The sequence below is a fragment of the Eupeodes corollae genome, chromosome 1 (genome assembly GCF_945859685.1).
Source record: "Eupeodes corollae chromosome 1, idEupCoro1.1, whole genome shotgun sequence".
NCBI classification, from domain to species: domain Eukaryota; kingdom Metazoa; phylum Arthropoda; class Insecta; order Diptera; family Syrphidae; genus Eupeodes; species Eupeodes corollae.
Window position 1 is genome coordinate 135,608,106 of NC_079147.1, and position 6,529 is coordinate 135,614,634.

Genomic DNA, 6,529 nt, shown 5'->3' on the forward strand with positions numbered 1-6,529 from the left:
AGGAAGATTTAAAGAAACTCTCCAAGATTGCATCAAACAGTGGAAGAACCCGTTCCCGAGTATCCAACGAAAAAAGGACTAAACGGAATCCCGGCGATGCTGCTATTTTTGTAAGGAATTAAAAATATTTCCTATATTTTATAAAAACTATATTATCATAATATTTTATATAAACTCCAAACAAATTAAAAAAAAAAAAATATACTTTATACAAAAACTATATTATATTTCATAATAATTATATCATTATATTTTATATAAACTACAAACAAATTAAAAAAAAAATATATACTTTATAAAAAAAAGGAAAATTTAAAATAAAAAATCATATCGAATTCTTTAAAGCTATTAGGCAAATAGATATTTGTGCCAAAATCAAAAACAAAAAAGTCATTTAAACGAAAAAATATAAAATTGTGTAGGATCACATATCTGTCATCTTTTCCCATTCCCACATTCCTCCAACTATCATGTCTGAAATTGAACATTTAAATGAACTTGTTAGGCAACTAACAGGGGCTGTTAATGCCCAAATCGAACAAATTAAATTAATAAATAATAGACTGAGTCAAGTGGAGAGTAGGGTAACACCACCTCAAAACTTAAACAATAACCTTTCTCTTCCAAGAACGGAACAAGACCTTATCGAAATAAGGAAACTTCCGGACTGCGTTAGGGATCTCCAAGTCTTCGATGGCAATGCCGTCCAATATATTTCATGGGTCCACAGTGTGGAGTCCATATTAAAAGACTATGAGATTGTAAAAACAAAACCAATATATAGAGCCATCTTACAACACATACGACATAAAATAAGAGGTCCAGCCGATGCTGCCCTCGTTTCGTATAATATTTTTGATGAAGATTGGGCAACAATAAAAAAATGTTTGTCGCTGCACTATGCAGACAAACGTGACGTTCGCACCTTGGAGCACGAGCTCAATTTGCTAACACAAGGCCGCAGAACAATTGACGAATTTTACGCCAGGGTTAACCATCAATTATCCCTTTTAATTAATAAAATTAAAGCTGAAGATTATTGCCAAGAGACGGTAAACGCTTTGACGGCAAATTACCGAAACAGAGCCTTAGATATATTTGTAAGAGGTCTCAACGGAGATGTCTCTAAAATGTTAATGATTCAGAAACCTCAAACACTACCAGAGGCTTATACCTCTTGTTTGGAGTTTCAAAATCTTAATTTTAGAAATTTCCAAATTCACAATAGGAATCTAAATAATAGAATCACTTCTCCAAATAACCAGATGTTCCCTCCAACACATCAAGCAAAATACATATCTCCTCAATTAACACCAGCAGAAAAATCCCAGCTATATAATCAACGATCCATAGATCAAAAAGCACGGTTGGCAAATCCACCACCTCCTAGGCCATCCAACCCAAAGCCTCCGCAACCAATGGAGATTGATCAGTCAATTCAATCGCGTAGAATAAACTACATGAATCGACCGACCAGCAACGAAGATCAAAACAAGAGAACAAACGGATCTGACAACTTACCCAGGAAGCAACAACGTATTTTCGCTACCAACACAACACTGAAAAAACAAACGTGCATTAATATAAAAAACGGCGTTTATTAACTGCTTACTTATTGTCACAACAAACTTTTTCTCGTCAGAGTGAATGGTTTATTAAAACAAATTTCAGCGTTTGATAATCGTTTGTTAATACTATTAACGGCCGTTTATTAAATGAAAAATAAAGCACTTAATCACCGTTTATTAAAATTAGTAACTATATTAATTGCCGCAAACATTTTAGTTATTGAAAATAATAAACCGTTTATTGTTGTAATGAACACCATTATTAAAAGACGAATTGGAAAATTTACAAGCAGTTTATTATTTTTATAACCTTATTCACTGACACAATAAACTTTGGTAGTTGGAAAATATAGAACCATTTATTGTGACTATGAACAACATTATTGAGAGAATTGTTAAATATTATATCCCAACCTCCAAAAATAAAATTGATTCCTTGACTAAAAAAAAAATTAAATCATAAAGATAACACTGCACTCAAACTCAGCAGAACTAAATTTCACGACGCGACGCGGAAAATCATTATTTGTATGAAATTGTATGAGGTACATACATCGCTAAACTTTATATCATTTCATACGAATTCTTGTGAATTGCAGAAACACTGCAGTCAAAATAAGTAAAATGTTCAGTATATTTATAACTCGTTCTACAAGAACAAAAGTCCTAGAGCTTAATTGATGTCTTTTATATTTGTTTTTAATTCTATATAGGTAATAGTTTTGGCTAAGTACTTTTATGTTTTATTTAAGCACACAATTTTTTGATAAAATCGATCTTCAAGTTAATTTTTAATGTGAAATATTTGCATTTAATATTATATGATAAAGAATCATAAGAGATTAATAAAATCATAATATAGAGTTTCTTACTTGAATTTAAAGTCATTAAAATACGGAACAAAAACACAAAAGCCTTCATTCATAGTTGTTATATTCGATCGTTGGCATCTTTTGGGCTTCCTTACTATTTTGTAAATAATAGTAATGTAAGCTGGGTGTAACTAACATGTCTGTTGTAGATGGCTGTGTTTTTAATTAACAATTGTTATATATAATAAACTATTTATCAAAAATAATAAATCATTTGTTGAAATTGAACGAAAAATTGTATTTTTTATCTAGATGCAGAGTTCACACTTTTTCCTAAAAATCCTTATAGTCGATATTTAAAATGTAACTGCTGGGTATCGAAATATGTCATACCTACAGAATACATGATTCCCAGAAATGTGAACTCATAGTGTGAGAACAAGTGCAATAATTTTTTGAGACTAATTTTATTTGTGAAATCTCCAACTTTAGTGCATTTCTCTTACTCAAACCTTTATAAAAAAAATGTCGAGTCACACATCTCATATCAACTTCTACTTTAACTTCTACCACCTCACATTAACCAGCCAAACCAAACTCATTTTAAGTTAAAACACATATATAATGGGTCAAAGGAAACTTTCAGCCCATTTCAGCACTCTAAAGAAAATGTAATAAGATATAGTAAGGTTTTGACTCGATTTCAATGACACTATAGGTTAACCATTGTAAATACACAAATCTACGTTCGTATTCAGGGAACGTAAGAAGGATTTGTATCTTTATAATGCTTTATCTTCTATGACTGACACTGAGTAAGCGTGATCGAATAAGGGTCTGATTACACGATTCGTTTTTTGGTTGTTTCATCTTTATTTGGCAAGCACGAACGTTCATGATTACATCGTACGCGAATATGTAAATGTGTATTTTGTGAAGGGATCACACTAGCGATTATTTCATTATACATTTAATTCCGGCCATTGACTTTAATCCACACTACACTTCACAATAGCCAACCTATATTTTAATATACTCTCATTCATTTCCTATTTTTAACTTCCCATAGGAAGTTATTGTAATGGGTCCGATTTGTCAAATTGAAAATTTTGACATTTCTCGACGTTTCAAGGTCCCTAGAGTCGAAATAAAAGATTTTTAGAAAGATGTCTGTGCGTGCGTGTGTACGTTTTAAGCGAATCGACAGACGGGATGGGAAGTTATCAGTGTGGGTCGCATCCCAGCCTCTTTTAAATAATGCACTCGCATTTCATTCATGGTCATGAGTATCAACCTCATGCACTAAATTATAATGTATAATAATATTAACAATAGTAATAATAATATTTGTGTAGGTAAAGTGTTGTTAAAAATAAGGTTAGCCAAAACCAATGTAATTGATAGTCATTTAAATTTTTATTAAAATACTCAAATCTTAAATTTTCTAATAATAACTATAGATTTTATCTTTTATGTTAGATTGACCAAGTTCGTACATTTTTAAAGTATGCTCGACCGCCATCTTTTTATATCTAGTTTTAATCCTACTAATGTGATGAGCTATTTTTTCAAATAAATGTTGATTTAAGTTTTTCTTTCTCCTATTTTTTTCTTTTGTCCGAGTGAAAACGGGGTATAAGTCGGCAATATATTACAAAAGAAATAAGTACCATATTCATGTATTTTAACTAACCCAATTACTAACATGGCAATAAACAGTTTATTAATTTTCCTGGCGGTTGTTTACAAATTGAACGAAGCGTCTGATAAATATAACGGAGTATAAATAAGAAACATCATGTTTATTAAAATCAATTAATCGTTAATTGCGTTTATAAACCCGTTTATATAAATAAACATCTTATTTATTAATTTAAAAAAAACCATTAATTAATTATCAAATTCCTAGCTAAAAAATATAAACATTTCTTTGAAATTTGGCTGTATAAACGGAGCTTAACAATACTTTAAATGTAAGAACCTTTTTTGCCGAACTGAACGAACAAATGAAGTGCCGTCGAATTTCAACGAGCAACAACGAATACAAATCATTTAGAAAAAGAAGCCACACGAAAAAGTGGTCTAAAGTGCATATAAAAAAAGTGAAGTGATTATTAAAAAAGTATATGTGCATCAGCTAACTAATCAGGTGAGTTATTTTTTAATTATTATTATTAGTTATTATTATTAGTTGTTATTATTAGTTATTATTATTATAATTGCGAATCTCCAACGCGCAACACCAACAAAATGGTTTCGCCATCTGTTGATTGCATACCGCTATGAGCTACTCGGCGGCGGCGGAGCGCGTCAGTAAACTACAAAAATTTTTCTTTTAATTCTCATCTCATTTCTTGAATATTTTTTAACTTAGTACCACAGTAATATATTTATTTATATCCATAAAATGTCACACGTTTGTACGTCCGAACGTCCGTAGCTCAAGAAACAGAAGAGAGACTTCAAATAAATTTTAGAAATGCAGATAATACAGCAGAAAGATGCAGAAAGGGTTCTCAAGAAAATTGGGTGAGTGGTGAACATTTTCGTTACTCCTACATATCTCACGAACTAATAACGCTAGAGACTTGAAATAAATTTTGTATTATACATTTTAACATAATACCAAGCAAATACATATATTTTTAGAAAAAAAAAATCCAATCAACAATAATTTTTTTTTATTAATCGATGATATGAAAAATGTTTTCTATTTCTCAGATTGTCAAGATGCAGCCTTACTCTGGGCCCTACATGGGTATTTTGTGCCTTTCCAAAAAGTTGTGAGAAAACACAAATAGGGAAAGAAACGTTCACGAGGTTTACTATCTTGATAAATTGCAATTAAATTACTTATTGATAAATGAACTAAACTACAAAAAATAAAAATTATAAAATTAAATTAACTTGATCTTTTTTATTAGTTCGGAATTCTTTATTTTCAGTTTTATATAATTTTCAGCAAAGATTTCGATAGTGAGATCCAGGATGAAGTGACTCATTGGCGCTGTAAACAGGTTTGTTTGGAAGTTGTAAACTTTTTTTAAACAACATTAATATGAATGTTTTCTTTTATACGTTTTAGATCAATCTTATGCTGGACTTACACGGCTGAAAAAGTGTCATTATTTTTGCCATTACGTTACTATGTTTTGCCAAAAAACACGCTTTTGACGATAAATGGTAAAAGTATGGCAGAAGTAATAAGCTTTTGCAGTCATGTAAATCCTGCTGAAAAATAAGATTTATTTTAACAATCCTGTTTGTTAATGTAACAAATGGGTTTAATAAACGCAGTGAACAAATTTATTGAAATCAATAAATTTTGTTTATTGTGGTTATAAACTTATTTGTTAATATTATAAACGGGATTGATAAATAAATTGTTTATACTAATGAACGCGTTTATTAAAATCAATAAACTTTGTTCATTAAAGCTATAAACGAGTTTATTAATATTATAAACGGAAATAATAAACATTTGCTTATATTTATGAATGCATTTATTAAAATTTATAAATTCTGTTCCTTGGGATTATAAACAGGTTTATTATTATTATAAAACGGAAGTAATAAAGGGTTGTTTATATTTATGAACGCATTTATTAAAATTAATAAACTGTGTTCATTAAGGCTATAAACGGGTTTATCAATACTATTAGCGGAAATAATAAACGGTTTGTTTATGTTTATTAATTGATTTATTAAAATCAATAAACTCAGTTTACTGTGGTTATAAACTAAAATTTTAAGTTGTTTGTAAAATTTTCACCCGGAAATGGAGAATAATAAACGATTGTTCACTGACACAATTAACATGTTTATTGGACAAATTCCATCACTATATTCATTGTCTCAACGAACTTTTTAATTATATTTACGTACCTTTTTGGTTCAGTGAATAGAAGATCAAGAAGATTCAGAAGAACTCTTACAGGACTATTTCTATTCTAAAGAAGGCGAAAACTATGAGGACAACGAGGAAACTGATTACACAGAACTAAATTTTACGACGGGAGCCTCTCTAGCGTACCATACCTAGAGTATGTTACAAGAGATGGCGAAGTGTTAAAATTCTTAATAGATACAGGAGCAAACAAAAACTTCATATCTGAAAGAATTGCGCTTAATACTAAACCAGTCTCTAAG

The 6,529-nt window shown here is 30.1% G+C and overlaps 1 long non-coding RNA gene across 1 annotated transcript; it reads left to right on the plus strand.

The window, feature by feature from the left end:
• Positions 1-4,404: 4,404 nt before the first annotated feature.
• On the plus strand, positions 4,405-5,282 carry LOC129943427 (uncharacterized). Its single transcript, XR_008781242.1, has 3 exons — positions 4,405-4,529; positions 4,821-4,909; positions 5,102-5,282. It is a non-coding gene; the product is annotated as an uncharacterized LOC129943427 (long non-coding RNA).
• Positions 5,283-6,529: the final 1,247 nt, after the last annotated feature.